General features: G+C 43.6%; 19 non-coding genes and 1 pseudogene across 19 annotated transcripts; all 20 read right to left on the minus strand.

Annotated features, from left to right (window-relative positions):
• Positions 1–174: 174 nt before the first annotated feature.
• On the minus strand, positions 175–293 carry LOC136735263 (5S ribosomal RNA). Its single transcript, XR_010810881.1, has one exon. It is a non-coding gene; the product is annotated as a 5S ribosomal RNA (ribosomal RNA).
• A 1,064-nt stretch (positions 294–1,357) lies between these two features.
• Positions 1,358–1,476, minus strand: LOC136735744 (5S ribosomal RNA). Its single transcript, XR_010811274.1, has one exon. It is a non-coding gene; the product is annotated as a 5S ribosomal RNA (ribosomal RNA).
• A 1,066-nt stretch (positions 1,477–2,542) lies between these two features.
• Positions 2,543–2,661, minus strand: LOC136735679 (5S ribosomal RNA). Its single transcript, XR_010811211.1, has one exon. It is a non-coding gene; the product is annotated as a 5S ribosomal RNA (ribosomal RNA).
• A 1,058-nt stretch (positions 2,662–3,719) lies between these two features.
• On the minus strand, positions 3,720–3,838 carry LOC136735680 (5S ribosomal RNA). The gene has a single exon (XR_010811212.1). It is a non-coding gene; the product is annotated as a 5S ribosomal RNA (ribosomal RNA).
• A 1,058-nt stretch (positions 3,839–4,896) lies between these two features.
• Positions 4,897–5,005, minus strand: LOC136735485 (uncharacterized; annotated as a pseudogene).
• A 1,066-nt stretch (positions 5,006–6,071) lies between these two features.
• Positions 6,072–6,190, minus strand: LOC136735681 (5S ribosomal RNA). The gene has a single exon (XR_010811213.1). It is a non-coding gene; the product is annotated as a 5S ribosomal RNA (ribosomal RNA).
• Positions 6,191–7,245: 1,055 nt separating this feature from the next.
• LOC136735682 (5S ribosomal RNA) lies at positions 7,246–7,364 on the minus strand. The gene has a single exon (XR_010811214.1). It is a non-coding gene; the product is annotated as a 5S ribosomal RNA (ribosomal RNA).
• A 1,058-nt stretch (positions 7,365–8,422) lies between these two features.
• Positions 8,423–8,541, minus strand: LOC136735851 (5S ribosomal RNA). The gene has a single exon (XR_010811377.1). It is a non-coding gene; the product is annotated as a 5S ribosomal RNA (ribosomal RNA).
• Positions 8,542–9,610: 1,069 nt separating this feature from the next.
• LOC136735683 (5S ribosomal RNA) lies at positions 9,611–9,729 on the minus strand. The gene has a single exon (XR_010811215.1). It is a non-coding gene; the product is annotated as a 5S ribosomal RNA (ribosomal RNA).
• A 1,066-nt stretch (positions 9,730–10,795) lies between these two features.
• LOC136735649 (5S ribosomal RNA) lies at positions 10,796–10,914 on the minus strand. Its single transcript, XR_010811184.1, has one exon. It is a non-coding gene; the product is annotated as a 5S ribosomal RNA (ribosomal RNA).
• A 1,055-nt stretch (positions 10,915–11,969) lies between these two features.
• Positions 11,970–12,088, minus strand: LOC136735685 (5S ribosomal RNA). The gene has a single exon (XR_010811216.1). It is a non-coding gene; the product is annotated as a 5S ribosomal RNA (ribosomal RNA).
• A 1,055-nt stretch (positions 12,089–13,143) lies between these two features.
• Positions 13,144–13,262, minus strand: LOC136735715 (5S ribosomal RNA). The gene has a single exon (XR_010811247.1). It is a non-coding gene; the product is annotated as a 5S ribosomal RNA (ribosomal RNA).
• A 1,066-nt stretch (positions 13,263–14,328) lies between these two features.
• LOC136735934 (5S ribosomal RNA) lies at positions 14,329–14,447 on the minus strand. Its single transcript, XR_010811461.1, has one exon. It is a non-coding gene; the product is annotated as a 5S ribosomal RNA (ribosomal RNA).
• Positions 14,448–15,502: 1,055 nt separating this feature from the next.
• LOC136735687 (5S ribosomal RNA) lies at positions 15,503–15,621 on the minus strand. The gene has a single exon (XR_010811218.1). It is a non-coding gene; the product is annotated as a 5S ribosomal RNA (ribosomal RNA).
• Positions 15,622–16,676: 1,055 nt separating this feature from the next.
• LOC136735803 (5S ribosomal RNA) lies at positions 16,677–16,795 on the minus strand. Its single transcript, XR_010811330.1, has one exon. It is a non-coding gene; the product is annotated as a 5S ribosomal RNA (ribosomal RNA).
• A 1,066-nt stretch (positions 16,796–17,861) lies between these two features.
• Positions 17,862–17,980, minus strand: LOC136735688 (5S ribosomal RNA). The gene has a single exon (XR_010811219.1). It is a non-coding gene; the product is annotated as a 5S ribosomal RNA (ribosomal RNA).
• Positions 17,981–19,035: 1,055 nt separating this feature from the next.
• LOC136735805 (5S ribosomal RNA) lies at positions 19,036–19,154 on the minus strand. The gene has a single exon (XR_010811332.1). It is a non-coding gene; the product is annotated as a 5S ribosomal RNA (ribosomal RNA).
• A 1,066-nt stretch (positions 19,155–20,220) lies between these two features.
• Positions 20,221–20,339, minus strand: LOC136735689 (5S ribosomal RNA). The gene has a single exon (XR_010811220.1). It is a non-coding gene; the product is annotated as a 5S ribosomal RNA (ribosomal RNA).
• A 1,055-nt stretch (positions 20,340–21,394) lies between these two features.
• On the minus strand, positions 21,395–21,513 carry LOC136735256 (5S ribosomal RNA). Its single transcript, XR_010810874.1, has one exon. It is a non-coding gene; the product is annotated as a 5S ribosomal RNA (ribosomal RNA).
• Positions 21,514–22,579: 1,066 nt separating this feature from the next.
• On the minus strand, positions 22,580–22,698 carry LOC136735299 (5S ribosomal RNA). Its single transcript, XR_010810917.1, has one exon. It is a non-coding gene; the product is annotated as a 5S ribosomal RNA (ribosomal RNA).
• Positions 22,699–23,233: the final 535 nt, after the last annotated feature.

Consider the following 23,233-nt stretch of genomic DNA (forward strand, 5'->3'; position numbering starts at 1 on the left):
TGCTCAATTTATTTACGAATGTACCCTAGTTACTAGGGACCGTTTACGTTGGAGAACAAGATCTATTGTATGCCTGTGTATTTGGGGAAGTAAAATCTGAAATAATGATGAAATTGTGTGTATCCAAAGTTAAAACTCGTGATTTGTCGCCCTCTGGTGTGTAAAAGGTGCAAAAGCTTACAGCACCTGGTATTCCCAGGCGGTCTCCCATCCAAGTACTGACCAGGCCCGAGACTGCTTGGCTTCCGAGATCGGACGAGATCGGGCGTATTCAGGCTAGTATGGCCGTAAGCCAGGTAGGCTGTCCCTGACGCTCTACTTAAAGGGATGGCAATATCCGTTTCTGCCGTTCATACTTACAGTTGAACTGTCTCTCTACTCTAAAGCCCGGGACACACCAGTGCGCCGCAGACAGTCCCTGCTAACACGCCACGTTGTGGCAACGTTGTGGCAACGTTGTGCGTTAGCTGGGGTGCCACACCAGACCGGAACTATATTTTACAAAACGAACACATTGTCTTGATAAAACAGCTGTAATTGAGTGCCTGACACGCCAGTCAAGCGCAATCTTGAGAAGGTGTGCATTTCAGTAAGGATTTCAATTGACATGCAGTATGAAACTGAAAGGAGGTTGCATCACTATGATGCATAACATTGCATGTATTGTATTTTCAAGTGTGTGCATTCATCCTGTTGTCATTTTGTTTTGAAAGCAGAAGAATCATTCAACAGGTTGCTGAGACAAATGTAAACCAGTAAAACATATGAAGAGAAACAAACCTTGAATATAAGTTCAGTTGTTTAAACATTTGACAAACTATGGTGAGGGGTAAGAAAACACACAAATCCAGCAGCTCCTGTATTTCAATACACCAGAACCCAATATTATTGGCGAGTCGGGTAGTCCATCATCACAGTTCGAGGGCAGGCATCATTTCAGTAATTTCATCCCGTTGCATTCACATCCGTGCCTTGAATGAGATTGAATGTGATCTTTGCTCTCAAGTATGTTCCCAAGTTTTACACTTTCGTGCTTTGCATGAATGGGAATGGAACCGTGTGTGTTGAATGAGGCTCCTTGTGAGCACTGAACTTTGTCCGGTGGAGTTCTTTTTGTGTTGCTGTAATTGTGTCATTTCTCGATGAGAAAGATTAGGCAACATTTAGTCACTTCTAGCCATGATGCTCAATTTATTTACGAATGTACCCTAGTTACTAGGGACCGTTTACGTTGGAGAACAAGATCTATTGTATGCCTGTGTATTTGGGGAAGTAAAACCTGAAATAATGATGAAATTGTCTGTATCCCAAGTTAAAACTCGTGATTTGTCGCCCTCTGGTGTGTAAAAGGTGCAAAAGCTTACAGCACCTGGTATTCCCAGGCGGTCTCCCATCCAAGTACTGACCAGGCCCAAGCCTGCTTGGCTTCCGAGATCGGACGAGATCGGGCGTATTCAGGCTAGTATGGCCGTAAGCCAGGGAGGCTGTCCCTGACGCTTTACTTAAAGGGAAGGCAATATCCGTTTCTGCCGATCATACTTACAGTTGAACTGTCTCTCTACTCTAAAGCCCGGGACACACCTGTGCGCCGCAGACAGTCCCTGCTAACACGCCACGTTGTGGCAACGTTGTGGCAACGTTGTGCGTTAGCTGGGGTGCCACACCAGACCGGAACTATATTTTACAGAACGAACACATTGTCTTGATAATACAGCTGTAATTGAGTGCCTGACACGCCAGTCAAGCGCAATCTTGAGAAGGTGTGCATTTCAGTAAGGATTTCAATTGACATGCAGTATGAAACTGAAAGGAGGTTGCATCACTATGATGCATAACATTGCATGTATTGTATTTTCAAGTGTGTGCATTCATCCTGTTGTCATTTTGTTTTGAAAGCAGAAGAATCATTCAACAGGTTGCTGAGACAAATGTAAACCAGTAAAACATATGAAGAGAAACAAACCTTGAATATAAGTTCAGTTGTTTAAACATTTGACAAACTATGGTGAGGGGGTAAGAAAACACACAAATCCAGCAGCTCCTGTATTTCAATACACCAGAACCCAATATTATTGGCGAGTCGGGTAGTCCATCATCACAGTTCGAGGGCAGGCATCATTTCAGTAATTTCATCCCGTTGCATTCACATCCGTGCCTTGAATGAGATTGAATGTGATCTTTGCTCTCAAGTATGTTCCCAAGTTTTACACTTTCGTGCTTTGCATGAATGGGAATGGAACCGTGTGTGTTGAATGAGGCTCCTTGTGAGCACTGAACTTTGTCCGGTGGAGTTCCTTTTTGTGTTGCTGTAATTGTGTAATTTCTCGATGAGAAAGATTAGGCAACATTTAGTCACTTCTAGCCATGATGCTCAATTTATTTACGAATGTACCCTAGTTACTAGGGACCGTTTACGTTGGAGAACAAGATCTATTGTATGCCTGTGTATTCGGGGAAGTCAAATCTGAAATAATGATGAAATTGCGTGTATCCAAAGTTAAAACTCGTGATTTGTCGCCCTCTGGTGTGTAAAAGATGCAAAAGCTTACAGCACCTGGTATTCCCAGGCGGTCTCCCATCCAAGTACTGACCAGGCCCGAGCCTGCTTAGCTTCCGAGATCGGACGAGATCGGGCGTATTCAGGCTAGTATGGCCGTAAGCCAGGGAGGCTGTCCCTGACGCTCTACTTAAAGGGAAGGCAATATCCGTTTCTGCCGCTCATACTTGCAGTTGAACTGTCTCTCTACTCTAAAGTCCGGGACACACCAGCGCGCCGCAGACAGTCCCTGCTAACACGAAACGTTGTGGCAACGTTGTGCGTTAGCTGGGGTGCCACACCAGACCGGAACTATATATTACAAAACGAACACATTGTCTTGATAAAACAGCTGTAATTGAGTGCCTGACACGCCAGTCAAGCGCAATCTTGAGAAGGTGTGCATTTCAGTAAGGATTTCAATTGACATGCAGTATGAAACTGAAAGGAGGTTGCATCACTATGATGCATAACATTGCATGTATTGTATTTTCAAGTGTGTGCATTCATCCTGTTGTCATTTTGTTTTGAAAGTAGAAGAATCATTTTTGCTGAGGTTGCTGAGACAAATGTAAACCAGTAAAACATATGAAGAGATACAAACCTTGAATATAAGTTCAGTTGTTTAAACATTTGACAAACTATGGTGAGGGGGTAAGAAAACACACAAATCCAGCAGCTCCTGTATTTCAATACACCAGAACCCAATATTATTGGCGAGTCGGGTAGTCCATCATCACAGTTCGAGGGCAGGCATCATTTCAGTAATTTCATCCCGTTGCATTCACATCCGTGCCTTGAATGAGATTGAATGTGATCTTTGCTCTCAAGTATGTTCCCAAGTTTTACACTTTCGTGCTTTGCATGAATGGGAATGGAACCGTGTGTGTTGAATGAGGCTCCTTGTGAGCACTGAACTTTGTCCGGTGGAGTTCCTTTTTGTGTTGCTGTAATTGTGTAATTTCTCGATGAGAAAGATTAGGCAACATTTAGTCACTTCTAGCCATGATGCTCAATTTATTTACGAATGTACCCTAGTTACTAGGGACCGTTTACGTTGGAGAACAAGATCTATTGTATGCCTGTGTATTCGGGGAAGTCAAATCTGAAATAATGATGAAATTGCGTGTATCCAAAGTTAAAACTCGTGATTTGTCGCCCTCTGGTGTGTAAAAGATGCAAAAGCTTACAGCACCTGGTATTCCCAGGCGGTCTCCCATCCAAGTACTGACCAGGCCCGAGCCTGCTTAGCTTCCGAGATCGGACGAGATCGGGCGTATTCAGGCTAGTATGGCCGTAAGCCAGGGAGGCTGTCCCTGACGCTCTACTTAAAGGGAAGGCAATATCCGTTTCTGCCGCTCATACTTGCAGTTGAACTGTCTCTCTACTCTAAAGTCCGGGACACACCAGCGCGCCGCAGACAGTCCCTGCTAACACGAAACGTTGTGGCAACGTTGTGCGTTAGCTGGGGTGCCACACCAGACCGGAACTATATATTACAAAACGAACACATTGTCTTGATAAAACAGCTGTAATTGAGTGCCTGACACGCCAGTCAAGCGCAATCTTGAGAAGGTGTGCATTTCAGTAAGGATTTCAATTGACATGCAGTATGAAACTGAAAGGAGGTTGCATCACTATGATGCATAACATTGCATGTATTGTATTTTCAAGTGTGTGCATTCATCCTGTTGTCATTTTGTTTTGAAAGTAGAAGAATCATTTTTGCTGAGGTTGCTGAGACAAATGTAAACCAGTAAAACATATGAAGAGAAACAAACCTTGAATATAAGTTCAGTTGTTTAAACATTTGACAAACTATGGTGAGGGGGTAAGAAAACACACAAATCCAGCAGCTCCTGTATTTCAATACACCAGAACCCAATATTATTGGCGAGTCGGGTAGTCCATCATCACAGTTCGAGGGCAGGCATCATTTCAGTAATTTCATCCCGTTGCATTCACATCCGTGCCTTGAATGAGATTGAATGTGATCTTTGCTCTCAAGTATGTTCCCAAGTTTTACACTTTCGTGCTTTGCATGAATGGGAATGGAACCGTGTGTGTTGAATGAGGCTCCTTGTGAGCACTGATCTTTGTCCGGTGGAGTTCCTTTTTGTGTTGCTGTAATTGTGTCATTTCTCGATGAGAAAGATTAGGCAACATTTAGTCACTTCTAGCCATGATGCTCAATTTATTTACGAATGTACCCTAGTTACTAGGGACCGTTTACGTTGGAGAACAAGATCTATTGTATGCCTGTGTATTCGGGGAAGTCAAATCTGAAATAATGATGAAATTGCGTGTATCCAAAGTTAAAACTCGTGATTTGTCGCCCTCTGGTGTGTAAAAGATGCAAAAGCTTACAGCACCTGGTATTCCCAGGCGGTCTCCCATTCAAGTACTGACCAGGCCCGAGCCTGCTTAGCTTCCGAGATCGGGCGTATTCAGGCTAGTATGGCCGTAAGCCAGGGAGGCTGTCCCTGACGCTCTACTTAAAGGGAAGGCAATATCCGTTTCTGCCGCTCATACTTGCAAATGAACTGTCTCTCTACTCTAAAGTCCGGGACACACCAGCGCGCCGCAGACAGTCCCTGCTAACACGAAACTTTGTGGCAACGTTGTGGCAACGTTGTGCGTTAGCTGGGGTGCCACACCAGACCGGAACTATATTTTACAAAACGAACACATTGTCTTGATAAAACAGCTGTAATTGAGTGCCTGACACGCCAGTCAAGCGCAATCTTGAGAAGGTGTGCATTTCAGTAAGGATTTCAATTGACATGCAGTATGAAACTGAAAGGAGGTTGCATCACTATGATGCATAACATTGCATGTATTATATTTTCAAGTGTGTGCATTCATCCTGTTGTCATTTTGTTTTGAAAGCAGAAGAATCATTCAACAGGTTGCTGAGACAAATGTAAACCAGTAAAACATATGAAGAGAAACAAACCTTGAATATAAGTTCAGTTGTTTAAACATTTGACAAACTATGGTGAGGGGGTAAGAAAACACACAAATCCAGCAGCTCCTGTATTTCAATACACCAGAACCCAATATTATTGGCGAGTCTGGTAGTCCATCATCACAGTTCGAGGGCAGGCATCATTTCAGTAATTTCATCCCGTTGCATTCACATCCGTGCCTTGAATGAGATTGAATGTGATCTTTGCTCTCAAGTATGTTCCCAAGTTTTACACTTTCGTGCTTTGCATGAATGGGAATGGAACCGTGTGTGTTGAATGAGGCTCCTTGTGAGCACTGAACTTTGTCCGGTGGAGTTCCTTTTTGTGTTGCTGTAATTGTGTAATTTCTCGATGAGAAAGATTAGGCAACATTTAGTCACTTCTAGCCATGATGCTCAATTTATTTACGAATGTACCCTAGTTACTAGGGACCGTTTACGTTGGAGAACAAGATCTATTGTATGCCTGTGTATTCGGGGAAGTCAAATCTGAAATAATGATGAAATTGCGTGTATCCAAAGTTAAAACTCGTGATTTGTCGCCCTCTGGTGTGTAAAAGATGCAAAAGCTTACAGCACCTGGTATTCCCAGGCGGTCTCCCATCCAAGTACTGACCAGGCCCGAGCCTGCTTAGCTTCCGAGATCGGACGAGATCGGGCGTATTCAGGCTAGTATGGCCGTAAGCCAGGGAAGCTGTCCCTGACGCTCTACTTAAAGGGAAGGCAATATCCGTTTCTGCCGCTCATACTTGCAGTTGAACTGTCTCTCTACTCTAAAGTCCGGGACACACCAGCGCGCCGCAGACAGTCCCTGCTAACACGAAACGTTGTGGCAACGTTGTGCGTTAGCTGGGGTGCCACACCAGACCGGAACTATATATTACAAAACGAACACATTGTCTTGATAAAACAGCTGTAATTGAGTGCCTGACACGCCAGTCAAGCGCAATCTTGAGAAGGTGTGCATTTCAGTAAGGATTTCAATTGACATGCAGTATGAAACTGAAAGGAGGTTGCATCACTATGATGCATAACATTGCATGTATTGTATTTTCAAGTGTGTGCATTCATCCTGTTGTCATTTTGTTTTGAAAGCAGAAGAATCATTCAACAGGTTGCTGAGACAAATGTAAACCAGTAAAACATATGAAGAGAAACAAACCTTGAATATAAGTTCAGTTGTTTAAACATTTGACAAACTATGGTGAGGGGGTAAGAAAACACACAAATCCAGCAGCTCCTGTATTTCAATACACCAGAACCCAATATTATTGGCGAGTCGGGTAGTCCATCATCACAGTTCGAGGGCAGGCATCATTTCAGTAATTTCATCCCGTTGCATTCACATCCGTGCCTTGAATGAGATTGAATGTGATCTTTGCTCTCAAGTATGTTCCCAAGTTTTACACTTTCGTGCTTTGCATGAATGGGAATGGAACCGTGTGTGTTGAATGAGGCTCCTTGTGAGCACTGAACTTTGTCCGGTGGAGTTCCTTTTTGTGTTGCTGTAATTGTGTAATTTCTCGATGAGAAAGATTAGGCAACATTTAGTCACTTCTAGCCATGATGCTCAATTTATTTACGAATGTACCCTAGTTACTAGGGACCGTTTACGTTGGAGAACAAGATCTATTGTATGCCTGTGTATTCGGGGAAGTCAAATCTGAAATAATGATGAAATTGCGTGTATCCAAAGTTAAAACTCGTGATTTGTCGCCCTCTGGTGTGTAAAAGATGCAAAAGCTTACAGCACCTGGTATTCCCAGGCGGTCTCCCATCCAAGTACTGACCAGGCCCGAGCCTGCTTAGCTTCCGAGATCGGACGAGATCGGGCGTATTCAGGCTAGTATGGCCGTAAGCCAGGGAAGCTGTCCCTGACGCTCTACTTAAAGGGAAGGCAATATCCGATTCTGCCGCTCATACTTGCAGTTGAACTGTCTCTCTACTCTAAAGTCCGGGACACACCAGCGCGCCGCAGACAGTCCCTGCTAACACGAAACGTTGTGGCAACGTTGTGTGTTAGCTGGGGTGCCACACCAGACCGGAACTATATATTACAAAACGAACACATTGTCTTGATAAAACAGCTGTAATTGAGTGCCTGACACGCCAGTCAAGCGCAATCTTGAGAAGGTGTGCATTTCAGTAAGGATTTCAATTGACATGCAGTATGAAACTGAAAGGAGGTTGCATCACTATGATGCATAACATTGCATGTATTGTATTTTCAAGTGTGTGCATTCATCCTGTTGTCATTTTGTTTTGAAAGTAGAAGAATCATTTTTGCTGAGGTTGCTGAGACAAATGTAAACCAGTAAAACATATGAAGAGAAACAAACCTTGAATATAAGTTCAGTTGTTTAAACATTTGACAAACTATGGTGAGGGGGTAAGAAAACACACAAATCCAGCAGCTCCTGTATTTCAATACACCAGAACCCAATATTATTGGCGAGTCGGGTAGTCCATCATCACAGTTCGAGGGCAGGCATCATTTCAGTAATTTCATCCCGTTGCATTCACATCCGTGCCTTGAATGAGATTGAATGTGATCTTTGCTCTCAAGTATGTTCCCAAGTTTTACACTTTCGTGCTTTGCATGAATGGGAATGGAACCATGTGTGTTGAATGAGGCTCCTTGTGAGCACTGAACTTTGTCCGGTGGAGTTCCTTTTTGTGTTGCTGTAATTGTGTCATTTCTCGATGAGAAAGATTAGGCAACATTTAGTCACTTCTAGCCATGATGCTCAATTTATTTATGAATGTACCCTAGTTACTAGGGACCGTTTACGTTGGAGAACAAGATCTATTGTATGCCTGTGTATTTGGGGAAGTCAAATCTGAAATAATGATGAAATTGCGTGTATCCAAAGTTAAAACTCGTGATTTGTCGCCCTCTGGTGTGTAAAAGATGCAAAAGCTTACAGCACCTGGTATTCCCAGTCGGTCTCCCATCCAAGTACTGACCAGGCCCGAGCCTGCTTAGCTTCCGAGATCGGACGAGATCGGGCGTATTCAGGCTAGTATGGCCGTAAGCCAGGGAGGCTGTCCCTGACGCTCTACTTAAAGGGAAGGCAATATCCGTTTCTGCCGTTCATACTTACAGTTGAACTGTCTCTCTACTCTAAAGCCCGGGACACACCAGCGCACCGCAGACAGTCCCTGCTAACACGCCACGTTGTGGCAACATTGTGGCAACGTTGTGCGTTAGCTGGGGTGCCACACCAGACCGGAACTATATATTACAAAACGAACACATTGTCTTGATAAAACAGCTGTAATTGAGTGCCTGACACGCCAGTCAAGCGCAATCTTGAGAAGGTGTGCATTTCAGTAAGGATTTCAATTGACATGCAGTATGAAACTGAAAGGAGGTTGCATCACTATGATGCATAACATTGCATGTATTGTATTTTCAAGTGTGTGCATTCATCCTGTTGTCATTTTGTTTTGAAAGTAGAAGAATCATTTTTGCTGAGGTTGCTGAGACAAATGTAAACCAGTAAAACATATGAAGAGAAACAAACCTTGAATATAAGTTCAGTTGTTTAAACATTTGACAAACTATGGTGAGGGGGTAAGAAAACACACAAATCCAGCAGCTCCTGTATTTCAATACACCAGAACCCAATATTATTGGCGAGTCGGGTAGTCCATCATCACAGTTCGAGGGCAGGCATCATTTCAGTAATTTCATCCCGTTGCATTCACATCCGTGCCTTGAATGAGATTGAATGTGATCTTTGCTCTCAAGTATGTTCCCAAGTTTTACACTTTCGTGCTTTGCATGAATGGGAATGGAACCGTGTGTGTTGAATGAAGCTCCTTGTGAGCACTGAACTTTGTCCGGTGGAGTTCCTTTTTGTGTTGCTGTAATTGTGTCATTTCTCGATGAGAAAGATTAGGCAACATTTAGTCACTTCTAGCCATGATGCTCAATTTATTTACGAATGTACCCTAGTTACTAGGGACCGTTTACGTTGGAGAACAAGATCTATTGTATGCCTGTGTATTTGGGGAAGTCAAATCTGAAATAATGATGAAATTGCGTGTATCCAAAGTTAAAACTTGTGATTTGTCGCCCTCTGGTGTGTAAAAGATGCAAAAGCTTACAGCACCTGGTATTCCCAGGCGGTCTCCCATCCAAGTACTGACCAGGCCCGAGCCTGCTTAGCTTCCGAGATCGGACGAGATCGGGCGTATTCAGGCTAGTATGGCCGTAAGCCAGGGAGGCTGTCCCTGACGCTCTACTTAAAGGGAAGGCAATATCCGTTTCTGCCGTTCATACTTACAGTTGAACTGTCTCTCTACTCTAAAGCCCGGGACACACCAGCGCGCCGCAGACAGTCCCTGCTAACACGCCACGTTGTGGCAACATTGTGGCAACGTTGTGCGTTAGCTGGGGTGCCACACCAGACCGGAACTATATATTACAAAACGAACACATTCTCTTGATAAAACAGCTGTAATTGAGTGCCTGACACGCCAGTCAAGCGCAATCTTGAGAAGGTGTGCATTTCAGTAAGGATTTCAATTGACATGCAGTATGAAACTGAAAGGAGGTTGCATCACTATGATGCATAACATTGCATGTATTGTATTTTCAAGTGTGTGCATTCATCCTGTTGTCATTTTGTTTTGAATGCAGAAGAATCATTCAACAGGTTGCTGAGACAAATGTAAACCAGTAAAACATATGAAGAGAAACAAACCTTGAATATAAGTTCAGTTGTTTAAACATTTGACAAACTATGGTGAGGGGGTAAGAAAACACACAAATCCAGCAGCTCCTGTATTTCAATACACCAGAACCCAATATTATTGGCGAGTCGGGTAGTCCATCATCACAGTTCGAGGGCAGGCATCATTTCAGTAATTTCATCCCGTTGCATTCACATCCGTGCCTTGAATGAGATTGAATGTGATCTTTGCTCTCAAGTATTTTCCCAAGTTTTACACTTTCGTGCTTTGCATGAATGGGAATGGAACCGTGTGTGTTGAATGAGGCTCCTTGTGAGCACTGAACTTTGTCCGGTGGAGTTCCTTTTTGTGTTGCTGTAATTGTGTCATTTCTCGATGAGAAAGATTAGGCAACATTTAGTCACTTCTAGCCATGATGCTCAATTTATTTACGAATGTACACTAGTTACTAGGGACCGTTTACGTTGGAGAACAAGATCTATTCTATGCCTGTGTATTTGGGGAAGTCAAATCTGAAATAATGATGAAATTGCGTGTATCCAAAGTTAAAACTCGTGATTTGTCGCCCTCTGGTGTGTAAAAGATGCAAAAGCTTACAGCACCTGGTATTCCCAGGCGGTCTCCCATCCAAGTACTGACCAGGCCCGAGCCTGCTTAGCTTCCGAGATCGGACGAGATCGGGCGTTTTCAGGCTAGTATGGCCGTAAGCCAGGGAGGCTGTCCCTGACGCTCTACTTAAAGGGAAGGCAATATCCGTTTCTTCCGCTCATACTTGCAATTGAACTGTCTCTCTACTCTAAAGTCCGGGACACACCAGCGCGCCGCAGACAGTCCCTGCTAACACGAAACGTTGTGGCAACGTTGTGCGTTAGCTGGGGTGCCACACCAGACCGGAACTATATATTACAAAACGAACACATTGTCTTGATAAAACAGCTGTAATTGAGTGCCTGACACGCCAGTCAAGCGCAATCTTGAGAAGGTGTGCATTTCAGTAAGGATTTCAATTGACATGCAGTATGAAACTGAAAGGAGGTTGCATCACTATGATGCATAACATTGCATGTATTGTATTTTCAAGTGTGTGCATTCATCCTGTTGTCATTTTGTTTTGAAAGCAGAAGAATCATTCAACAGGTTGCTGAGACAAATGTAAACCAGTAAAACATATGAAGAGAAACAAACCTTGAATATAAGTTCAGTTGTTTAAACATTTGACAAACTATGGTGAGGGGGTAAGAAAACACACAAATCCAGCAGCTCCTGTATTTCAATACACCAGAACCCAATATTATTGGCGAGTCGGGTAGTCCATCATCACAGTTCGAGGGCAGGCATCATTTCAGTAATTTCATCCCGTTGCATTCACATCCGTGCCTTGAATGAGATTGAATGTGATCTTTGCTCTCAAGTATGTTCCCAAGTTTTACACTTTCGTGCTTTGCATGAATGGGAATGGAACCGTGTGTGTTGAATGAGGCTCCTTGTGAGCACTGAACTTTGTCCGGTGGAGTTCCTTTTTGTGTTGCTGTAATTGTGTCATTTCTCGATGAGAAAGATTAGGCAACATTTAGTCACTTCTAGCCATGATGCTCAATTTATTTACGAATGTACCCTAGTTACTAGGGACCGTTTACGTTGGAGAACAAGATCTATTGTATGCCTGTGTATTTGGGGAAGTCAAATCTGAAATAATGATGAAATTGCGTGTATCCAAAGTTAAAACTCGTGATTTGTCGCCCTCTGGTGTGTAAAAGATGCAAAAGCTTACAGCACCTGGTATTCCCAGGCGGTCTCCCATCCAAGTACTGACCAGGCCCGAGCCTGCTTAGCTTCCGAGATCGGACGAGATCGGGCGTATTCAGGCTAGTATGGCCGTAAGCCAGGGAAGCTGTCCCTGACGCTCTACTTAAAGGGAAGGCAATATCCGTTTCTGCCGCTCATACTTGCAGTTGAACTGTCTCTCTACTCTAAAGTCCGGGACACACCAGCGCGCCGCAGACAGTCCCTGCTAACACGAAACGTTGTGGCAACGTTGTGCGTTAGCTGGGGTGCCACACCAGACCGGAACTATATTTTACAAAACGAACACATTGTCTTGATAATACAGCTGTAATTGAGTGCCTGACATGCCAGTCAAGCGCAATCTTGAGAAGGTGTGCATTTCAGTAAGGATTTCAATTGACATGCAGTATGAAACTGAAAGGAGGTTGCATCACTATGATGCATAACATTGCATGTATTGTATTTTCAAGTGTGTGCATTCATCCTGTTGTCATTTTGTTTTGAAAGCAGAAGAATCATTCAACAGGTTGCTGAGACAAATGTAAACCAGTAAAACATATGAAGAGAAACATACCTTGAATATAAGTTCAGTTGTTTAAACATTTGACAAACTATGGTGAGGGGGTAAGAAAACACACAAATCCAGCAGCTCCTGTATTTCAATACACCAGAACCCAATATTATTGGCGAGTCGGGTAGTCCATCATCACAGTTCGAGGGCAGGCATCATTTCAGTAATTTCATCCCGTTGCATTCACATCCGTGCCTTGAATGAGATTGAATGTGATCTTTGCTCTCAAGTATGTTCCCAAGTTTTACACTTTCGTGCTTTGCATGAATGGGAATGGAACCGTGTGTGTTGAATGAGGCTCCTTGTGAGCACTGAACTTTGTCCGGTGGAGTTCCTTTTTGTGTTGCTGTAATTGTGTCATTTCTCGATGAGAAAGATTAGGCAACATTTAGTCACTTCTAGCCATGATGCTCAATTTATTTACGAATGTACCCTAGTTACTAGGGACCGTTTACGTTGGAGAACAAGATCTATTGTATGCCTGTGTATTTGGGGAAGTCAAATCTGAAATAATGATGAAATTGCGTGTATCCAAAGTTAAAACTCGTGATTTGTCGCCCTCTGGTGTGTAAAAGATGCAAAAGCTTACAGCACCAGGTATTCCCAGGCGGTCTCCCATCCAAGTACTGACCAGGCCCGAGCCTGCTTAGCTTCCGAGATCGGACGAGATCGGGCGTATTCAGGCTAGTATGGCCGTAAGCCAGTGAGGCTGTCCCTGACGCTCTACTTAAAGGGAAGGCAATATCCGTTTCTGCCGTTCATACTTACAGTTGAACTGTCTCTCTACTCTAAAGCCCGGGACACACCAGCGCGCCGCAGACAGTCCCTGCTAACACGCCACGTTGTGGCAACATTGTGGCAACGTTGTGCGTTAGCTGGGGTGCCACACCAGACCGGAACTATATATTACAAAACGAACACATTGTCTTGATAAAACAGCTGTAATTGAGTGCCTGACACGCCCGTCAAGCGCAATCTTGAGAAGGTGTGCATTTCAGTAAGGATTTCAATTGACATGCAGTATGAAACTGAAAGGAGGTTGCATCACTATGATGCATAACATTGCATGTATTGTATTTTCAAGTGTGTGCATTCATCCTGTTGTCATTTTGTTTTGAAAGCAGAAGAATCATTCAACAGGTTGCTGAGACAAATGTAAACCAGTAAAACATATGAAGAGAAACAAACCTTGAATATAAGTTCAGTTGTTTAAACATTTGACAAACTATGGTGAGGGGGTAAGAAAACACACAAATCCAGCAGCTCCTGTATTTCAATACACCAGAACCCAATATTATTGGCGAGTCGGGTAGTCCATCATCACAGTTCGAGGGCAGGCATCATTTCAGTAATTTCATCCCGTTGCATTCACATCCGTGCCTTGAATGAGATTGAATGTGATCTTTGCTCTCAAGTATGTTCCCAAGTTTTACACTTTCGTGCTTTGCATGAATGGGAATGGAACCGTGTGTGTTGAATGAGGCTCCTTGTGAGCACTGAACTTTGTCCGGTGGAGTTCCTTTTTGTGTTGCTGTAATTGTGTCATTTCTCGATGAGAAAGATTAGGCAACATTTAGTCACTTCTAGCCATGATGCTCAATTTATTTACGAATGTACCCTAGTTACTAGGGACCGTTTACATTGGAGAACAAGATCTATTGTATGCCTGTGTATTTGGGGAAGTCAAATCTGAAATAATGATGAAATTGCGTGTATCCAAAGTTAAAACTCGTGATTTGTCGCCCTCTGGTGTGTAAAAGATGCAAAAGCTTACAGCACCTGGTATTCCCAGGCGGTCTCCCATCCAAGTACTGACCAGGCCGGAGCCTGCTTAGCTTCCGAGATCGGACGAGATCGGGCGTATTCAGGCTAGTATGGCCGTAAGCCGGGGAGGCTGTCCCTGATGCTCTACTTAAAGGGAAGGCAATATCCGTTTCTGCCGCTCATACTTGCAGTTGAACTGTCTCTCTACTCTAAAGTCCGGGACACACCAGCGCGCCGCAGACAGTCCCTGCTAACACGAAACGTTGTGGCAACGTTGTGCGTTAACTGGGGTGCCACACCAGACCGGAACTATATTTTACAAAACGAACACATTGTCTTGATAATACAGCTGTAATTGAGTGCCTGACACGCCAGTCAAGCGCAATCTTGAGAAGGTGTGCATTTCAGTAAGGATTTCAATTGACATGCAGTATGAAACTGAAAGGAGGTTGCATCACTATGATGCATAACATTGCATGTATTGTATTTTCAAGTGTGTGCATTCATCCTGTTGTCATTTTGTTTTGAAAGCAGAAGAATCATTCAACAGGTTGCTGAGACAAATGTAAACCAGTAAAACATATGAAGAGAAACAAACCTTGAATATAAGTTCAGTTGTTTAAACATTTGACAAACTATGGTGAGGGGGTAAGAAAACACACAAATCCAGCAGCTCCTGTATTTCAATACACCAGAACCCAATATTATTGGCGAGTCGGGTAGTCCATCATCACAGTTCGAGGGCAGGCATCATTTCAGTAATTTCATCCCGTTGCATTCACATCCGTGACTTGAATGAGATTGAATGTGATCTTTGCTCTCAAGTATGTTCCCAAGTTTTACACTTTCGTGCTTTGCATGAATGGGAATGGAACCGTGTGTGTTGAATGAGGCTCCTTGTGAGCACTGAACTTTGTCCGGTGGAGTTCCTTTTTGTGTTGCTGTAATTGTGTCATTTCTCGATGAGAAAGATTAGGCAACATTTAGTCACTTCTAGCCATGATGCTCAATTTATTTACGAATGTACCCTAGTTACTAGGGACCGTTTACGTTGGAGAACAAGATCTATTGTATGCCTGTGTATTTGGGGAAGTCAAATCTGAAATAATGATGAAATTGCGTGTATCCAAAGTTAAAACTCGTGATTTGTCGCCCTCTGGTGTGTAAAAGATGCAAAAGCTTACAGCACCTGGTATTCCCAGGCGGTCTCCCATCCAAGTACTGACCAGGCCCGAGCCTGCTTAGCTTCCGAGATCGGACGAGATCGGGCGTATTCAGGCTAGTATGGCCGTAAGCCGGGGAAGCTGTCCCTGACGCTCTACTTAAAGGGAAGGCAATATCCGTTTCTGCCGCTCATACTTGCAGTTGAACTGTCTCTCTACTCTAAAGTCCGGGACACACCAGCGCGCCGCAGACAGTCCCTGCTAACACGAAACGTTGTGGCAACGTTGTGCGTTAGCTGGGGTGCCACACCAGACCGGAACTATATTTTACAAAACGAACACATTGTCTTGATAAAACAGCTGTAATTGAGTGCCTGACACGCCAGTCAAGCGCAATCTTGAGAAGGTGTGCATTTCAGTAAGGATTTCAATTGACATGCAGTATGAAACTGAAAGGAGGTTGCATCACTATGATGCATAACATTGCATGTATTGTATTTTCAAGTGTGTGCATTCATCCTGTTGTCATTTTGTTTTGAAAGCAGAAGAATCATTCAACAGGTTGCTGAGACAAATGTAAACCAGTAAAACATATGAAGAGAAACAAACCTTGAATATAAGTTCAGTTGTATAAACATTTGACAAACTATGGTGAGGGGGTAAGAAAACACACAAATCCAGCAGCTCCTGTATTTCAATACACCAGAACCCAATATTATTGGCGAGTCGGGTAGTCCATCATCACAGTTCGAGGGCAGGCATCATTTCAGTAATTTCATCCCGTTGCATTCACATCCGTGCCTTGAATGAGATTGAATGTGATCTTTGCTCTCAAGTATGTTCCCAAGTTTTACACTTTCGTGCTTTGCATGAATGGGAATGGAACCGTGTGTGTTGAATGAGGCTCCTTGTGAGCACTGAACTTTGTCCAGTGGAGTTCCTTTTTGTGTTGCTGTAATTGTGTCATTTCTCGATGAGAAAGATTAGGCAACATTTAGTCACTTCTAGCCATGATGCTCAATTTATTTACGAATGTACCCTAGTTACTAGGGACCGTTTACGTTGGAGAACAAGATCTATTGTATGCCTGTGTATTTGGGGAAGTCAAATCTGAAATAATGATGAAATTGCGTGTATCCAAAGTTAAAACTCGTGATTTGTCGCCCTCTGGTGTGTAAAAGATGCAAAAGCTTACAGCACCTGGTATTCCCAGGCGGTCTCCCATCCAAGTACTGACCAGGCCAGAGCCTGCTTAGCTTCCGAGATCGGACGAGATCGGGCGTATTCAGGCTAGTATGGCCGTAAGCCAGGGAGGCTGTCCCTGACGCTCTACTTACAGGGAAGGCAATATCCTTTTCTGCCGTTCATACTTACAGTTGAACTGTCTCTCTACTCTAAAGCCCGGGACACACCAGTGCGCCGCAGACTGTCCCTGCTAACACGCCACGTTGTGGCAACGTTGTGGCAACGTTGTGCGTTAGCTGGGGTGCCACACCAGACCGGAACTATATTTTACAAAACGAACACATTGTCTTGATAAAACAGCTGTAATTGAGTGCCTGACACGCCAGTCAAGCGCAATCTTGAGAAGGTGTGCATTTCAGTAAGGATTTCAATTGACATGCAGTATGAAACTGAAAGGAGGTTGCATCACTATGATGCATAACATTGCATGTATTGTATTTTCAAGTGTGTGCATTCATCCTGTTGTCATTTTGTTTTGAAAGCAGAAGAATCATTCAACAGGTTGCTGAGACAAATGTAAACCAGTAAAACATATGAAGAGAAACAAACCTTGAATATAAGTTCAGTTGTTTAAACATTTGACAAACTATGGTGAGGGGGTAAGAAAACACACAAATCCAGCAGCTCCTGTATTTCAATACACCAGAACCCAATATTATTGGCGAGTCGGGTAGTCCATCATCACAGTTCGAGGGCAGGCATCATTTCAGTAATTTCATCCCGTTGCATTCACATCCGTGCCTTGAATGAGATTGAATGTGATCTTTGCTCTCAAGTATGTTCCCAAGTTTTACACTTTCGTGCTTTGCATGAATGGGAATGGAACCGTGTGTGTTGAATGAGGCTCCTTGTGAACACTGAACTTTGTCCGGTGGAGTTCCTTTTTGTGTTGCTGTAATTGTGTCATTTCTCGATGAGAAAGATTAGGCAACATTTAGTCACTTCTAGCCATGATGCTCAATTTATTTACGAATGTACCCTAGTTACTAGGGACCGTTTACGTTGGAGAACAAGATCTATTGTATGCCTGTGTATTTGGGGAAGTCAAATCTGAAATAATGATGAAATTGCGTGTATCCAAAGTTAAAACTCGTGATTTGTCGCCCTCTGGTGTGTAAAAGATGCAAAAGCTTACAGCACCTGGTATTCCCAGGCGGTCTCCCATCCAAGTACTGACCAGGCCCGAGCCTGCTTAGCTTCCGAGATCGGACGAGATCGGGCGTATTCAGGCTAGTATGGCCGTAAGCCGGGGAAGCTGTCCCTGACGCTCTACTTAAAGGGAAGGCAATATCCGTTTCTGCCGCTCATACTTGCAGTTGAACTGTCTCTCTACTCTAAAGTCCGGGACACACCAGCGCGCCGCAGACAGTCCCTGCTAACACGAAACGTTGTGGCAACGTTGTGCGTTAGCTGGGGTGCCACACCAGACCGGAACTATATTTTACAAAACGAACACATTGTCTTGATAAAACAGCTGTAATTGAGTGCCTGACACGCCAGTCAAGCGCAATCTTGAGAAGGTGTGCATTTCAGTAAGGATTTCAATTGACATGCAGTATGAAACTGAAAGGAGGTTGCATCACTATGATGCATAACATTGCATGTATTGTATTTTCAAGTGTGTGCATTCATCCTGTTGTCATTTTGTTTTGAAAGCAGAAGAATCATTCAACAGGTTGCTGAGACAAATGTAAACCAGTAAAACATATGAAGAGAAACAAACCTTGAATATAAGTTCAGTTGTATAAACATTTGACAAACTATGGTGAGGGGGTAAGAAAACACACAAATCCAGCAGCTCCTGTATTTCAATACACCAGAACCCAATATTATTGGCGAGTCGGGTAGTCCATCATCACAGTTCGAGGGCAGGCATCATTTCAGTAATTTCATCCCGTTGCATTCACATCCGTGCCTTGAATGAGATTGAATGTGATCTTTGCTCTCAAGTATGTTCCCAAGTTTTACACTTTCGTGCTTTGCATGAATGGGAATGGAACCGTGTGTGTTGAATGAGGCTCCTTGTGAGCACTGAACTTTGTCCAGTGGAGTTCCTTTTTGTGTTGCTGTAATTGTGTCATTTCTCGATGAGAAAGATTAGGCAACATTTAGTCACTTCTAGCCATGATGCTCAATTTATTTACGAATGTACCCTAGTTACTAGGGACCGTTTACGTTGGAGAACAAGATCTATTGTATGCCTGTGTATTTGGGGAAGTCAAATCTGAAATAATGATGAAATTGCGTGTATCCAAAGTTAAAACTCGTGATTTGTCGCCCTCTGGTGTGTAAAAGATGCAAAAGCTTACAGCACCTGGTATTCCCAGGCGGTCTCCCATCCAAGTACTGACCAGGCCAGAGCCTGCTTAGCTTCCGAGATCGGACGAGATCGGGCGTATTCAGGCTAGTATGGCCGTAAGCCAGGGAGGCTGTCCCTGACGCTCTACTTACAGGGAAGGCAATATCCTTTTCTGCCGTTCATACTTACAGTTGAACTGTCTCTCTACTCTAAAGCCCGGGACACACCAGTGCGCCGCAGACTGTCCCTGCTAACACGCCACGTTGTGGCAACGTTGTGGCAACGTTGTGCGTTAGCTGGGGTGCCACACCAGACCGGAACTATATTTTACAAAACGAACACATTGTCTTGATAAAACAGCTGTAATTGAGTGCCTGACACGCCAGTCAAGCGCAATCTTGAGAAGGTGTGCATTTCAGTAAGGATTTCAATTGACATGCAGTATGAAACTGAAAGGAGGTTGCATCACTATGATGCATAACATTGCATGTATTGTATTTTCAAGTGTGTGCATTCATCCTGTTGTCATTTTGTTTTGAAAGCAGAAGAATCATTCAACAGGTTGCTGAGACAAATGTAAACCAGTAAAACATATGAAGAGAAACAAACCTTGAATATAAGTTCAGTTGTTTAAACATTTGACAAACTATGGTGAGGGGGTAAGAAAACACACAAATCCAGCAGCTCCTGTATTTCAATACACCAGAACCCAATATTATTGGCGAGTCGGGTAGTCCATCATCACAGTTCGAGGGCAGGCATCATTTCAGTAATTTCATCCCGTTGCATTCACATCCGTGCCTTGAATGAGATTGAATGTGATCTTTGCTCTCAAGTATGTTCCCAAGTTTTACACTTTCGTGCTTTGCATGAATGGGAATGGAACCGTGTGTGTTGAATGAGGCTCCTTGTGAACACTGAACTTTGTCCGGTGGAGTTCCTTTTTGTGTTGCTGTAATTGTGTCATTTCTCGATGAGAAAGATTAGGCAACATTTAGTCACTTCTAGCCATGATGCTCAATTTATTTACGAATGTACCCTAGTTACTAGGGACCGTTTACGTTGGAGAACAAGATCTATTGTATGCCTGTGTATTTGGGGAAGTCAAATCTGAAATAATGATGAAATTGCGTGTATCCAAAGTTAAAACTCGTGATTTGTCGCCCTCTGGTGTGTAAAAGATGCAAAAGCTTACAGCACCTGGTATTCCCAGGCGGTCTCCCATCCAAGTACTGACCAGGCCCGAGCCTGCTTAGCTTCCGAGATCGGACGAGATCGGGCGTATTCAGGCTAGTATGGCCGTAAGCCGGGGAAGCTGTCCCTGACGCTCTACTTAAAGGGAAGGCAATATCCGTTTCTGCCGCTCATACTTGCAGTTGAACTGTCTCTCTACTCTAAAGTCCGGGACACACCAGCGCGCCGCAGACAGTCCCTGCTAACACGAAACGTTGTGGCAACGTTGTGCGTTAGCTGGGGTGCCACACCAGACCGGAACTATATTTTACAAAACGAACACATTGTCTTGATAAAACAGCTGTAATTGAGTGCCTGACACGCCAGTCAAGCGCAATCTTGAGAAGGTGTGCATTTCAGTAAGGATTTCAATTGACATGCAGTATGAAACTGAAAGGAGGTTGCATCACTATGATGCATAACATTGCATGTATTGTATTTTCAAGTGTGTGCATTCATCCTGTTGTCATTTTGTTTTGAAAGCAGAAGAATCATTCAACAGGTTGCTGAGACAAATGTAAACCAGTAAAACATATGAAGAGAAACAAACCTTGAATATAAGTTCAGTTGTATAAACATTTGACAAACTATGGTGAGGGGGTAAGAAAACACACAAATCCAGCAGCTCCTGTATTTCAATACACCAGAACCCAATATTATTGGCGAGTCGGGTAGTCCATCATCACAGTTCGAGGGCAGGCATCATTTCAGTAATTTCATCCCGTTGCATTCACATCCGTGCCTTGAATGAGATTGAATGTGATCTTTGCTCTCAAGTATGTTCCCAAGTTTTACACTTTCGTGCTTTGCATGAATGGGAATGGAACCGTGTGTGTTGAATGAGGCTCCTTGTGAGCACTGAACTTTGTCCGGTGGAGTTCCTTTTTGTGTTGCTGTAATTGTGTCATTTCTCGATGAGAAAGATTAGGCAACATTTAGTCACTTCTAGCCATGATGCTCAATTTATTTACGAATGTACCCTAGTTACTAGGGACCGTTTACGTTGGAGAACAAGATCTATTGTATGCCTGTGTATTTGGGGAAGTCAAATCTGAAATAATGATGAAATTGCGTGTATCCAAAGTTAAAACTCGTGATTTGTCGCCCTCTGGTGTGTAAAAGATGCAAAAGCTTACAGCACCTGGTATTCCCAGGCGGTCTCCCATCCAAGTACTGACCAGGCCAGAGCCTGCTTAGTTTCCGAGATCGGACGAGATCGGGCGTATTCAGGCTAGTATGGCCGTAAGCCAGGGAGGCTGTCCCTGACGCTCTACTTAAAGGGAAGGCAATATCCTTTTCTGCCGTTCATACTTACAGTTGAACTGTCTCTCTACTCTAAAGCCCGGGACACACCAGTGCGCCGCAGACAGTCCCTGCTAACACGCCACGTTGTGGCAACGTTGTGGCAACGTTGTGCGTTAACTGGGGTGCCACACCAGACCGGAACTATATTTTACAAAACGAACACATTGTCTTGATAATACAGCTGTAATTGAGTGCCTGACACGCCAGTCAAGCGCAATCTTGAGAAGGTGTGCATTTCAGTAAGGATTTCAATTGACATGCAGTATGAAACTAAAAGGAGGTTGCATCACTATGATGCATAACATTGCATGTATTGTATTTTCAAGTGTGTGCATTCATCCTGTTGTCATTTTGTTTTGAAAGCAGAAGAATCATTCAACAGGTTGCTGAGACAAATGTAAACCAGTAAAACATATGAAGAGAAACAAACCTTGAATATAAGTTCAGTTGTTTAAACATTTGACAAACTATGGTGAGGGGGTAAGAAAACACACAAATCCAGCAGCTCCTGTATTTCAATACACCAGAACCCAATATTATTGGCGAGTCGGGTAGTCCATCATCACAGTTCGAGGGCAGGCATCATTTCAGTAATTTCATCCCGTTGCATTCACATCCGTGCCTTGAATTAGATTGAATGTGATCTTTGCTCTCAAGTATGTTCCCAAGTTTTACACTTTCGTGCTTTGCATGAATGGGAATGGAACCGTGTGTGTTGAATGAGGCTCCTTGTGAGCACTGAACTTTGTCCGGTGGAGTTCCTTTTTGTGTTGCTGTAATTGTGTCATTTCTCGAAGAGAAAGATTAGGCAACATTTAGTCAATTCTAGCCATGATGCTCAATTTATTTACGAATGTACCCTAGTTACTAGGGACCGTTTACGTTGGAGAACAAGATCTATTGTATGCCTGTGTATTTTGGGAAGTCAAATCTGAAATAATGATGAAATTGTGTGAATCCAAAGTTAAAACTCGTGATTTGTCGCCCTCTGGTGTGTAAAAGGTGCAAAAGCTTACAGCACCTGGTATTCCCAGGCGGTCTCCCATCCAAGTACTGACCAGGCCCGAGCCTGCTTAGCTTCCGAGATCGGACGAAATCAGGCGTATTCAGGCTAGTACGGCCGTAAGCCAGGGAGGCTGTCCCTGACGCTCTACTTAAAGGGAAGGCAATATCCGTTTCTGCCGCTCATACTTGCAGTTGAACTGTCTCTCTACTCTAAAGTCCGGGACACACCAGCGCGCCGCAGACAGTCCCTGCTAACACGAAACGTTGTGGCAACGTTGTGCGTTAGCTGGGGTGCCACACCAGACCGGAACTATATTTTACAAAACGAACACATTGTCTTGATAAAACAGCTGTAATTGAGTGCCTGACACGCCAGTCAAGCGCAATCTTGAGAAGGTGTGCATTTCAGTAAGGATTTCAATTGCCATGCAGTATGAAACTGAAAGGAGGTTGCATCACTATGATGCATAACATTGCATGTATTGTATTTTCAAGTGTGTGCATTCATCCTGTTGTCATTTTGTTTTGAAAGCAGAAGAATCATTCAACAGGTTGCTGAGACAAATGTAAACCAGTAAAACATATGAAGAGAAACAAACCTTGAATATAAGTTCAGTTGTTTAAACATTTGACAAACTATGGTGAGGGGGTAAGAAAA

This window comes from Amia ocellicauda, unplaced genomic scaffold, assembly GCF_036373705.1.
Source record: "Amia ocellicauda isolate fAmiCal2 unplaced genomic scaffold, fAmiCal2.hap1 HAP1_SCAFFOLD_41, whole genome shotgun sequence".
NCBI classification, from domain to species: Eukaryota; Metazoa; Chordata; class Actinopteri; order Amiiformes; family Amiidae; genus Amia; species Amia ocellicauda.